Raw genomic sequence first — 13,831 nt, 5'->3', positions numbered from 1 at the left:
GAGGAAGTCAAGCAGAAAGGAATGGGTTGGGTGAAAGACAAAAAGTAGAAAAGGAAAGCGAGAGGATAAGGACAGTGCGAAGAAGAAGAATAAGAAATGGGTTATGGTTCAAGAGACCAAATGGGGTCCAAAATCAAATGTTGCCATGTCACCTAATTGTTGGAGTGTTCAGCATGGCAAGATTTTGCCACCTCAGCACTCTGTTTGCTAACTCATCGTCAAAAAGGGTTGAGGGACTAAGTTGTTGCCCGAACCTAAATCTGGGTGACCATTATGGAAAATTTTAAATTTCGAGGACCAAAATGGGAAATCATGCAAATCTCAATGACCAAAATAGGGGATTTACTCCTCCTCCAGCTCTTGCTCCAAGTAATGTGTTAGTTCTCTGTTGAGCAGGGTAACCTGCTCCCTAATGTCAATCAGTTCGCTGGAGACTAAAGGGGACTCTGGGCCTGCTCAGTGATCTATATCGTGAGGTTCTTATAGGTCTTCTCCATTTTCCAGGAGAATAAGTGCTAATTTCATTATGGAGAAGGTTTAACATCATTTAAATATAAACCATAACCTCAAATAACTTTGGCCCGCCAATGTGTTTTTTTTTTTTTGAAAAAAAAAACTAAATCCATGAAACATATAATTTCATAAATATTTCTGTTTCTAGGGTTACCTGAAACTGTAGGTCAATCTCAGACAAGATCTTCTGTACTAGTCGGAGCTGCTATATCCGATTTGATGATGGTGGTTGGGACCGGCGTGTCTGACTTGTTGGACTTGGTGGTGGTGCTGATCCTTCGTCACCGGAGGGTGATGGTACCTGCAAGGGACTCCGATGCTTCACCGGAGGGTGATGGTACCTGCAAGGGACTCCGATGCTTAAGTCAGCAAGAGTATTAAGCAGGTTTTTAGTAGAATCAGAGTATGAGTTATACCTGGGTGCTCCAGTGTATTTATAATGGTGTAGAATGACCTTTCTGGAGATAAGATAGTTATCTTATCTTATCTTTGTGTGAAGTTATCTTATCTTTAAGAGAACCGCCTTTATCTCTCTAGGCTTCGGGCTGCCTTTAGATTTGGGTCGTGTTCCTCTTTTTTGGGCCTTCTTGGGCCTCTGTAGTGATTTGGCCGACCTCTTTCATAAAGAGGTCGGGGTAGTCCTGATCTGAACAGGTCGGTCGATTTGTCATTGATCCGCTCGGGTCGTACAACTCGACCCAGGGCATGAACAGTGCCCCTGCTCCGAGCTCGGTCTTTTCATTGAGGTCGTGTCTTTTTGCTAGACTTCAATCTTCTTATTTGGAAAAGTCGAGCTCGAGCATTTGTCGAACTCGTCGTAGAACCTTTATTTGGTAGCTTGAATGCGGAACGTTTTCCTCTCTCCTCCTTTAATGGTACGTGCGTTTTGTTTTCTGTGCTTTTTCTTGGAAATGTGCGAGGGTTCTTAAAGACTCATTTAACTCCTCTTTTTGTCGTTTCTTTTGCTTCCCTTTTCGTATCATTTTGAATTTTCAAAGCTTCAGTTTTTTCTCTCTTCGCTTCTCCTTCTCTAACTGTTAGCGTTTCACCCTTTCATTTTTCAAGTTCTTCCTTCTTCGTGCTTCGCGGCTTCTTCGTTGCTTCTTTCTTCTTTAACAGGTTGGTTTTATTTTTCTCCCTTTTTTATGCTCTTTTCCTTTTAAGGTTCTGTTTGATCATAAAAAGCTTTGATCTTTGCTTGCATTTGTGTTGCACAGTTTGAATCTTTTTTCTGTTTTTGTTGTATCTGATTGCTGCCATAATGTGTGCTCTGGGAGTCTCTTCATTTTTTGTATGAATCTCGTCACATTTCTTGATTGTTGACGCTTTTAGGGTTTTGCATGTGGCTACCGTTTCTGCTTGCATCTTTTGTTTTGTTGCTTTTGGAATGATGAGTTTGCTTGATTCTGAAAAAGGTTGCTTTTTTATTGATGTATAATAGTTCTCTGTGTAGAAAGGTGATTTTGATAGCTTCTTGTTTTGTGATTTTTCTTTTTTTTGGAGTGTCGCTTGTTTTGGGGAGAAGGTTATTCTCTTGCTGGGAGACGTCGGGTCGTAGGCTTTAGTCCTTACTCTTGTTTCTGCCTCCAAAGGATACCCCAGGACTTTGGGTTGTGTCCTGGGGTTTCCTTTTTCTTACCTCTGATATTCTGTATGCTGTAGTTTTGAGTTTGTATCCATTTTTTACTGAGCTGTTCTTCCTCACTTTGCCCGAGCTGTTTGATTAGTAACCCCCTTTTTTCCTTTTTGTAGGAATAGTTGATCCATGTCTTCCCGTAAGAATATTGTCGAGACATCCTCCCAAGTTCCTGCTGGCATGGCCGACTGGGTGGATTCTATGGTTCTTTTGTGTATTTCGCTGGTTGACTCTGAATTTTGCGAGCAACTTAGGAAATTCCATAGGATTTGTAGCAATGGTAGTGATGAGAAGAACTATGAGCTTGTATCCCCTACTTCTGAAGAGAGAATTTGTTTTTTCACTCGGGCTGCTGGAAATCGCCCTTTTTTCTTTGCGTACGATTTTTTTTTAGTCAGATGAACATTGCTCTACCTTTTACTCCTTTTGAGACCAACCTATTGTGGTCTTGTAACGTGGCTCCGTCCCAACTCCATCCTAATTCCTGGGGTTTCATAAAAATCTTCCAATTGTTGTGTCATGAATTGGGTGTCTAACCTTCCCAATCCCTCTTCTTTTATCTCTTTTTCTGACCAAGCCTGGTGTGGTTAAGAAGAAGGCCGCCTGGGTTTCTTTCCGAGCTTCCGAGGGAAAAAAAGTTTTTTTCATGTATGATGAATCCTTCCGTGATTTTAAGAACTATTTCTTCAAGGTCTGAGCTGTTGAAGGAGCTCGTCCCTTTTTTCTGGATGAGAATAATGAACCTGCTTTTCCTTTGGAGTGGCAACAAAATGTAGTGGTATCTAGATATTCCTAGGAGATGTTGGATGAGGTCGAACAAGCCCTTGTAACTGTGTTGGAAGAGAATTGGGGGCAGCCTCCCCATCTAGGAGATCTTTCACTTCTCCGAGCTGAGCTGGGTAGTGGTCGAGTTCTTTTGTATCTTGTTGTGTTGCTTTATTTTGTTGAGTTTATCCCTTTTCTTTTCAATTTATAACTTGGTTTTCTTGCTGCATATTTTCAGAGATGGTTAAAAACAATGATGCTATGAAGGCCTTTAAAAAGGCGAAGAAGGCAACTGCGGCCCTAAACCTCTTGGCCAAGGTTCCCGAGGAGGGGTCGTCTAGGGCTCCTTTAAAGAGGTCGACCTCGAACGCTTCTGGTCCCAAAAAGATCATCCCGACTCCTAACGTCCGGCTGGCCTCCTCTGTTCCTCCTCTGCCGTCTTCCAGTGCTGCCTCCCCGTCTGTTGCCGGCCCTTCTCCTAAAAAGCCAAGAACTGCTGAGCCCTTTAATTTGGATTCCCCTGACTTCGATGTCGTGGGGTTTGTTGACCAACAAATTGCTCCTTACGGCATTATGCCTACGGATGATGTATCCATCCTTCACCATCTGGAATTCATTACCCGAAATAGTGTGAAAATGGCGCACATGGGAGCGGCCTTATTCCGAACTGCTCAGGATATCCCTATTCATGATACTAAGGCTTTCATGGAGGAGGCCAAGTCGGAGTATGATAGGATCAAGGGGTTGAAGGAGGAGCTCGAAAAAAAGGTGGCGAAACTGGAGAAATAGTTGGAGGGTGAAAAGGTTCGAGCTACAACGGCTAAGGCCTTGGCGAATCTGTCTGAGGAGATGGCTCAGAAGCATAAGGATAGCTATGTCCAGACCTATAGAGAGATGGTAGAGTTTCGGAAGAGTTTGGATTCTGCCCGGGCTGACTATGCCGATCTTCAGGGTCATATTGTAGGTAGCGTGAATGCTGCTTACGAAAATCTGAAGGAACAAGTCCGAGTTCTTGCACTTGAGCTCGACCTTACCCTTTTTAGTTTGGACAACATTGTAAAGGATGGTAAGATTATTCCTGATGACCCCGATTATGATGATGATGTCATCCCTCCTCCAGTTACTTCTGCCAAAGCCTCTATTGTCCCGCCTTCCACAATTCTGGCAGTTGAAGCCAGTCAGCCGGAATCTGATCCGGATGTCCAAATTTTGAACCGGGATGACGGGACAGTGGACGCAGTTTCCCTTCAGACTCGCCCTCCTTCTCCCCGAGACGCTGCTACTGGGAAGTCTTTGGATCCTTTATAATTTCTCTGATATATTTGTGGATAGCCCGATTTTTCTGGGCTTTTGAACTCTTTATTTTTGTAAGTTTGTGATCTCTGACTTTGGATACTCCAGTTGCTACTTTAGCAACTTTGTTTTGAAAAACAAAAATAGTTTCTCTTGCTCTTGGGGTCGGCTTCAAGCGACCTCTTGAGTCGTGCTTTATGGTAACTGCATTGCTTCTTTGTGATATGTTTGCTTGTAGCTTTCTTTAGCACTTTCCGGGAATCTTCATAGTGTTTATTGCCCGACCTCTTTTGATTGTCTTTGTGCTATGTTTATTTCCTGCCTTAGTTGAAGTGTCCCTTTTAAGGCTAGTTGTTTGTTTGAGTATTCTTTGATAGAATACTTTGTAAATTGATTTTGGTGAGGTCGTGGTCTTTCGGGTCGAGTTGTCTCCCTTTTGACGCGTGTCTTCTGTTGGTTGATTCTCTAAGTTAATATTTTCTTGAGTTATTTCTAGTAACCCCTTGGATTTACTTTTTATAACTCTGTGGCTTTTGGTCGCCTCGGGCTGACTTCTTCATGTCGATCGGTCTGCCCCAAGTTATTTTAAGTAATCCATTTTGTTTGGACCTTGTCCGGTCACTTTTTTATGGATTATTTTGTATAACTTTTTGAAGCTTTCTGGGCCGACTTCGTCGCGTCAGTCCCTTCGAAGTTATTTCTAGTAATTCGTTTTATTTGGACCTTGTCAGGTCTCTTTTTTTTTACGGATTACTTTTTATAACTTTTTGTAGCTTTTAGTCTGACTCCTTCATGTCGGTCCATTGGAAGTTATTTCTAGTAATCCGCTTTTTAAGGCTGACCAGGCCTCTTTTTAGGGATTACTTTTTATGACTTTTTGTCGCTTTGATCTTGGTCCGACTTCTTTTACGTCGGTCCATTTCAAGTTATTTCTTAGCAATCCATTTTTATTTCAAGTTATTTCTTAGCAATCCTGTTTTTATCACTTTTCATCTTCGCCAATTTTGTAGAGTTTGATCCTCGCTTGTTCGATCTTTGATGAATTCGGTTTTCATTTTTTGTTGATCACGTCGGGCAGTGAATTTGGTTTTCACTGTTGCCGATCTGTAGCTTTATAATCGGGCGATGAATTTTGCATTTTTTCAGAATAATGCATCTTGATAAGGAGATTTTGTAGGAAATCTGAAAAACTTTATTCAAAATAGAAAATATTCAAAATATATACATGTGGGTGCTTACCCTAGGTAATTTTGTAGATCTTGGCTTGGTTCCTCATTAAAAAACCTTTTTTAGGAAAAAGAGTGCACCTTTGTCCTAAGATCTTTTATTACCTTTTAACTATAATACCTTCTTATGTTGCAGGCGTGCCATGATCTCGGTAGCTCTCGGCCTTCGAGTTTGGACACTTTGTAGTAACCTTTTCCAGTACCTCTGTGATTCGGTAGGGTCCTTTCCAATTAGCTGCTTGCTTTCCCTCTCCAGGTCGACTTGTTCCGATATCATTTCGGATTAGGATGAGGTCATTTTTGGCGAAGCTTCGCTGTACTACCTTTTGATTGTATCTTAAGGCCATGCGGCATTTTAGTGCTTCTTCTCTGATCCGAGCTCTTTTTCGGACTTCTGAGAGTAGGTCGAGCTCTTCCCTTTGGAGTCGGGAGTTAGCTTCTTCGCTTTAGAGGATCGTTCTGGGAGATCCTGCTTCAACTTCTACCGGTATCATTGCCTCCATTCCATAAGCCAATAGGAAGGGTGATTCTTTTGTGGTGGAGTGTGGAGTTGTCCGATATGTCCATAACACTTGTGGGAGCTCTTCGGCCCAGGCTCCCTTTGCGTCCTGTAGCCTCCGTTTTAACCCGGCTAGTATGACTTTATTGGCAGCTTCTGCTTGTCCATTAGCCTGCGGGTGTTCCACAGATGTGAATTGGTGCTTTATCTTCAAATCGGCTACCAATTTTCTAATGCCTGCATCTGTGAACTGAGTGCCGTTGTCTGTGGTGATGGAGTAAGGAACCCCAAACCTCGTGATAATGTTCCTATATAGGAATTTCTGACTTCTTTGGGCCGTGGCATTGGCTAAGGGCTCTGCCTCTATCCATTTTGTGAAATAATCTACCCCTACAATGAGAAATTTAACCTGTCCTGACCCTTGGGGGAAGGGCCCAAGAAGGTCGAGTCCCCACTTTGCAAATGGCCAAGGTGACGTCATGTTGATGAGCTCCTTTGGTGGGGCGACATGGAAGTTAGCATGTTTCTGACATGGTGGACACGTCTTAACGTACTCGGTGGCTTCTTTTTGCAGAGTCGGCCAAAAGAATCCGGCTAGGAGTACTTTTTTAGCAAGGGCTCGTGCTCTGAGATGGTTTCCACATGCGTCACTGTGTATCTCTTCCAATACCTCTTTTGTATTAGAGGTCGGTACACATTTTAGTAGAGGTGTCGAAATTTCTCTCTTGTATAGAATGTTATTTATGATGGTATAATATTGTGCCTCCCGTTTTAACCTCTTTGCCTCCTCCTACTTATCTGTAGGGAGTATCTCTAATTTGAGGTAGTTAATTATGGGAGTCATTGATGAGCGGATAATTTGTACGCTTTTTGGCATTGTTTTTAGTATGTTTTTAATAGTTTGAGTTGAGTTTTTAGTATATTTTTATTAGTTTTTAATTAAAATTCACTTTTCTGGACTTTACTATGAGTTTGTGTGTTTTTCTATGATTTCAGGTATTTTCTGGCTGAAATTGAGGGACCTGAGCAAAAATCTGATTCAGAGACTGAAAAGGACTGCAGATGCTGTTGGATTCTGACCTCCCTACACTCGAAGTGGATTTTCTGGAGCTACAGAAGCCCAATTGGCGCGCTCTCAACGGCGTTGGAAAGTAGACATCCTGGGCTTTCCAGCAATATATGATAGTCCATACTTTGCCCAAGATTTGATGGCCCAAACCGGCGTTCAAAGTTACCTTCAGATTTCCCAGCGTTAAACGCCGGAACTGGCACCAAAATGGGAGTTAAACGCCCAAACTGGCACAAAAGCTGGCGTTTAACTCCAAGAAGAGTCTCTACACGAAAATGCTTCATTGCTCAGCCCAAGCACACACCAAGTGGGCCCGGAAGTGGATTTTTATGTCTTTTACTCATCTTTGTAATTCTTAAGCTACTAGTTCCCTATAAGTAGGTCCTTTTACTATTGTATTTTCATCTTCGGACATCTAGTTCTTAGATCAGATCTTGGTTCTTCTGGTTCCCTCTCTGGGGCCGAAACCAATGATCACTCTTGTTCTTATGTATTTTCAACGGTGGAGTTTCTACACACCATAGATTAAGGTGTGGAGCTCTGCTGTACCTCGAGTATTAATGCAATTACTATTGTTCTTCTATTCAATTCCGCTTGTTCTTATTCTAAGATATTCATTCGCACTCAAGAACTTGATGAATGTGATGATTATGTGACGCTCATCATCATTCTCACTCATGAACAAGTGATTGACAACCACTTCTGTTCTACAAGCAAACAAGGCTCTAATGTTTATCTCTTGGATTCCTGATACACGATGCATGGTTGATCGCCTGACAACCGAGTGCTCGCCTGACAAACGAGCCAGCCATTCCGTGAGATCAGAGTCTTCGTGGTATAGGCAAGAACTGATGGCGGCATTCAAGAGAATCCGGAAGGTCTAACCTTGTCTGTGGTATTCTGAGTAGGATTCAATGATTGAATGACTGTGACGTGCTTCAAACTCCTGAGGGCGGGGCGTTAGTGACAGACGCAAAAGAATCACTGGATTCTATTCCGGCCTGATCGAGAACCGACAGATGGATAGCCGTGCCGTGACAGGGTGCGTTGAACATTTCCACTGAGAGGATGGGAGGTAGCCACTGACAACGGTGAAACCCTTGCATAAGCTTGCCATGGAAAGGAGTAAGAAGAATTGGATGAAGACAGTAGGAAAGCAGAGAGACGGAAGGGACAAGCATCTTCATACGCTTATCTGAAGCTCTCACCAATGATATACATAAGTACCTCTATCTTTATCTTTATGTTTTATTCATCATCCATACCCATTTGAGTCTGCCTGACTAAGATCTACAAGGTGACCATAGCTTGCTTCATACCAACAATCTCCGTGGGATCGACCCTTACTCGTGTAAGGTTTATTACTTGGACGACCCAGTGCACTTGCTGGTTAGTTGTGCAAAGTTGTGTTTATGCCATGGTATTGAGCACCAAGTTTTTGGAGCCATTACTAGGGATTATTTGAGTTGTGAAAAGTAGTGATCACAATTTCGCACACCAAGTTTTTGGCGCCGTTGCTGGGGATTGTTTCGTGTATGGACAACTGACGGTTCATCTTGTTGCTTAGATTAGGTATTTTTTTTTCTCAGAGTTCTTAAGAATGAGTTCTAGAGTTTCATGATGATCTGTTGAAGTTTGGCTGGCTGAGAAGCCATGTCTAATTATATTGGACCGAGGTTTCAACTGATCATCACAAGAGCTTGTTGATCTCTATCAATCTTGCTATTGGAGCAATGATCTGCTAAGGCTTGGCTGGCCATTGGCCATGTCTAGTGTTTTGGACCGAAGCTTTCTTTGAAAGCTTGGCTGGCTGTGAAGCCATGTCTAATTCCTGGACCGAAGTCTTAGACTAGCATTGCAATGATTCCTGGAATCCAAATTAAGAATTCTGAAACCTTTATTTTCTATTTTCATATAATTTTCGAAAAAGCGCAAAAAATTACAAAATCATAAAAACCAAAAATATTTTATGTTTCTTGTTTGAGTCTAGTGTCTAATTTTAAGTTTGGTGTCTTGCATGCATTGATCTTGGTTCTATTTTCAAGTCAATAGTACAGGGAACTGAAGATTCAGAACATGCAGCAGAGGAATTACACAGAAAAAGCTGGGCGTTCAAAACGCCCAGTGAAGAAGGACAGACTGGCGTTTAAACGCCAGCCAGGGTACCTGGTTGGGCGTTTAACGCCCAAAAAGGTAGTGCATTGGGCGTTAAACGCCAGAATGTGCACCATTCTGGGCGTTTAACGCCAGGATGGCACAAGAGGGAGGATTTTGTTTTCAAAATCAATTTTTTTTCAAGTTTTCAAAGTTTTTCAAAATCAAATCTTTTTCAAATCAAATCTTTTTAATCAAATGTTTTCAAAATCAATTTCTTTCCTTTTTCAAAGATACTTGCTATCAATTAATGATTTGATTCAACATTTCAAGTATGTTGCCTTTTCTGTTGAGAGAGGTTTAATGTTTGAATCATATCTTTTCTTGTTAGGCAAGTCATTAATTTTTAAAATCAAATCTTTTTAAAATTATTTTCAAATCATATCTTTTCAATCACAACTTTTTAAAACCATAACTTTTTAATCATATCTTTTTAATCATATCTTTTTCAAACTAGTTTTCAATCATATCTTTTTGATTTCTAATTTCAAAATCTTTTTCAAAAATTACTTGATTTCTTTACCACTCTTTCTCAATGCACAATTCGAACTCTATCTGATTAAGTTCGAATTCTTCTCCTTCTTCCTTCTATTTTTGTTCTTCTCTGACACCTCAAGGAATCTCTATACTGTGACATAGAGGATTCTATATTTTCTTGTTCTTTTCTCTTTCATATGAGCAGGAGCAAAGACAAAGGCATTCTTGTTGAAGCTGACCCTGAACCTGAAAGGACCTTGAAGCGAAAGCTAAGAGAAGCTAAGGCACAACTCTCTGTAGAGGACCTAACAGAAATCTTCAAAGAAGAAGAAGACATGGCAGCCGAAAACAACAACAATGCAAACAATGCAAGGAAGGTGCTGAGTGACTTTACTGCACCTACTCCCGACTTCTATGGGAGAAGCATCTCTATCCCTGCCATTGGAGCAAACAACTTTGAGCTTAAGCCTCAATTAGTTTCTCTAATGCAACAGAATTGCAAGTTCCATGGACTTCCATTGGAAGATCCTCATCAGTTCTTAGCTGAATTCTTGCAAATTTGTGACACTGTCAAGACTAATGGGGTTGACCCTGAGGTCTACAGACTTATGCTATTCCCTTTTGCTGTAAGAGACGGAGCTAGGACATGGTTGGACTCACAACCTAAAGAAAGCCTAGACTCATGGGAAAAGCTAGTCAATGCCTTCTTGGCAAAGTTCTTTCCACCTCAAAAATTGAGTAAGCTTAGAGTGGAAGTCCAAACCTTCAGACAGAAGGAAGGAGAATCCCTCTATGAAGCTTGGGAAAGATACAAACAATTGATCAGAAAATGTCCTTCTGACATGCTTTCTGAATGGAGCATCATAGGTATTTTCTATGATGGTCTGTCTGAACTATCCAAGATGTCTTTGGATAGCTCTGCTGGAGGATCTCTTCATCTGAAGAAGACGCCTACAGAAGCTCAAGAGCTAATTGAAATGGTTGCAAATAACCAATTCATGTACACTTCTGAAAGGAATCCTGTGAACAATGGGACAAGTCAGAAGAAAGAAGTTCTTGAGATTGATACTCTGAATGCCATTCTGGCTCAGAACAAGATATTGACTCAACAAGTCAATTTGATTTCTCAAAGTCTGTCTGGAATGCAAAATGCACCAAGCAGTACTAAGGATGCTTCATCTAAAGAAGAAGCTTATGGTCCTGAGAACCCTTCAATGGAAGAGGTGAATTACCTAGGAGAACCCTATGGAAACACTTATAATTCTTCATGGAGAAATCATCCAAATTTCTCATGGAAGAATCAAGAGAGACCTCAACAAGGTTTCAATAACAATAATGGTGGAAGAAACAGGTTTAGCAATAGCAAGCCTTTTCCATCATCTTCTCAGCAATAGACAGAGAGTTCTAAGCAGAACACCTCTGACTTAGCAACCATGGTCTCTGATCTAATCAAAACCACTCAAAGTTTCATGACTGAAACAAGATCCTCCATTAGGAATTTGGAGGCACAAGTGGGACAGCTGAGCAAGAAAGTTACTGAACTCCCTCCTAGTACTCTCCCAAGCAATACAGAAGAAAATCCAAAAGGAGAGTGCAAGGCCATCAACATGGCCGAATTTGGAGAGGAGGGAGAGGAAGTAAACGCCACTGAGGAAGACCTCAATGGGCGTGCACTGACCTCCAATAAGTTCCCTAATGAGGAACCATGGGAATCTGAGGCTCAAAATGAGACCATAGAGATTCCATTGGACTTACTTCTGCCTTTTATGAGCTCTGATGAGTATTCTTCCTCTGAAGAAGATGAGTATGTCACTGAAGAGCAAGTTGCTAAATACCTTGGAGCAATCATGAAGCTAAATGACAAGTTATTTGGTAATGAGACTTGGGAGGATGAACCCCCTTTGCTCACCAAAGAACTGGATGACTTGTCTAGGCAGAAATTACCTCAAAAGAGACAAGATCCTGGGAAGTTTTCCATACCTTGTACCATAGGCACCATGACCTTCAAAAAGGCTCTGTGTGACTTAGGGTCAAGTGTAAACCTCATGCCTCTCTCTGTAATGGAGAAGCTAGGGATCTTTGAGGTACAAGCTGCAAGAATCTCACTAGAGATGGCAGACAACTCAAGAAAACAAGCTTATGGACTTGTAGAGGATGTTCTGGTAAAAGTTGAAGACCATTACATCCCTACTGATTTCATAGTCCTAGAGACTGGGAAATGCATGGATGAATCTATCATCCTTGGCAGACCCTTCCTAGCCACAGCAAAGGCTGTGATTGATGTTAATGGAGGTGAACTGATCATTCAAGTGAATGAAGAATCCTTTGTGTTTAAGGCTCAAGGATACCCCTCTGTCACCATGGAGAGGAAGCATGAAGAGCTTCTCTCAAATCAGAGTCAAACAGAGCCCCCACAGTCAAACTCTAAGTTTGGTGTTGGGAGGCCACAACCAAACTCTAAGTTTGGTGTTGAACCCCCACATTCAACTCTAAGTTTGGTGTTGGGAGGTTCCAACATTGCTCTGAGTATCTGTGAGGCTCCATGAGAGCCCTCTGTCAAGCTACTGACATTAAAGAAGCGCTTGTTGGGAGGCAACCCAATGTTATATTTTATCTATTTTCTTTTGTTATTTTATGTTTTTTGTAGGTTGATGATCATAAGAAGTCACACAATCAATTGAAAAAGCAAAAACAGAATGAAAAACAGGAAGAAAAACAGCACACCCTGGAGGAAGAACCTACTGGCGTTTAAACGCCAGTAAGGCTAGCAGGTGGGCGTTTAACGCCCAGTCTGGCACCATTCTGGGCGTTTAACGCCAGAAAGGGGCACCAGACTGGCGTTAAACGCCAGGAAAGGGCAAGAACCTGGCGTTAAACGCCAGAAATGGGCACCAGCCCGGCGTTTAACGCTAGAATTGGCTCAAAACGTGTTTTTTCATGACATCTGGTGCAGGGATGACTTTTCCTTGACACCTCAGGATCTGTGGACCCCACAGGATCCCCACCAACCCCACCACTCTCTCTCTTCTTCACCCATTCACCAATCACCTCAACACCTCTTCCTCAAAAAACCCTTCACCTATCAAATCCCATCTTTCTCTTCACCACTCACATCCATCCTTCATAAAACCCCACCTACCTCACCCTTCAAATTCAACCACTTTCCCTCCCAAACCCACCCATACATGACCGAACCATGAGCCCCCCTCTTCTATATAAACCCTTCTTCACCCCTTCATTTTCACACAACCTAAACACCACTTCTCCCCCTCTTTGGCCGAACACAAAGCCATTCCCTTCTTCCTCATTTCTTCTTCTTCTACTCTCTTCTTTCTTCTTTTGCTCGAGGATGAGCAAACCTTTTAAGTTTGGTGTGGTAAAAGCATTGCTTTTTGTTTTTCCATAACCATTTATGGCATCCAAGGCCGGAGAAACCTCTAGAAAGAGGAAAGGGAAGGCAAAAGCTTCCACCTCCGAGTCATGGGAGATGGAGAGATTCATCTCAAGGGTGCATCAAGACCACTTCTATGAAGTTGTGGCCATGAAGAAGGTGATCCCTGAGGTCTCTTTCAAAATCAAAAAGGGTCAACTTTGATCAAAGGTTGGACCAAGTCCTCATAAGAATTTGTGAAGAGGGCGCTCAATGGAAGAGAGATTCAAGAGGGAAGCCGGTTCAACTGAGAAGGCATGACCTCAAGCCCACCACTAAGAAAAGGATGGAGCAAACAAGAGATCCCACTCATCATGAAATCCCTGAGATACCTCAAGGGATGCACTTTCCTCCACAAAACTATTGGGAACAACTAAATACCTCCCTAGGAGAATTGAGTTCCAACATGGGACAACTAAGGGTGGAGCACCAAGAACATTCCATCATCCTCCATGAAATTAGAGAAGATCAAAGAATCATGAGAGAGGAGCAACAAAGGCAAGGAAGAGATATTGAGGAGCTCAAGCACTCCATAAGACCTTCAAGAGGAAGAACAAGCCGCCATCACTAAGGTGGACCCGTTCTTTAATCTCCTTGTTCTTTATTTTCTTGTTTTTCGAAAATTTATGCTTTATGTTTGTCCATGTTTGTGTCTTATGATCATTAGTGTCTTAGTGTCTATGCCTTAAAGTTATGAATGTCCTATGAATCCATCACCTCTCTTAAATAAACAATGTTCTTAATTGAAAAAGAGAAGAATTGCATGAAT

General features: G+C 41.9%; 1 non-coding gene across 1 annotated transcript; it reads right to left on the bottom strand.

Annotated features, from left to right (window-relative positions):
- Positions 1-10,372: 10,372 nt before the first annotated feature.
- On the bottom strand, positions 10,373-10,480 carry LOC130937944 (small nucleolar RNA R71). Its single transcript, XR_009069133.1, has one exon. It is a non-coding gene; the product is annotated as a small nucleolar RNA R71 (small nucleolar RNA).
- Between the last annotated feature and the right edge of the window lie 3,351 nt (positions 10,481-13,831).

Source organism: Arachis stenosperma, chromosome 6, assembly GCF_014773155.1.
Source record: "Arachis stenosperma cultivar V10309 chromosome 6, arast.V10309.gnm1.PFL2, whole genome shotgun sequence".
Taxonomy (NCBI): Eukaryota; Viridiplantae; Streptophyta; class Magnoliopsida; order Fabales; family Fabaceae; genus Arachis; species Arachis stenosperma.
Note: the sequence above shows the minus strand (reverse complement) of the source record. Positions and strands in the feature narration are given on the sequence as shown.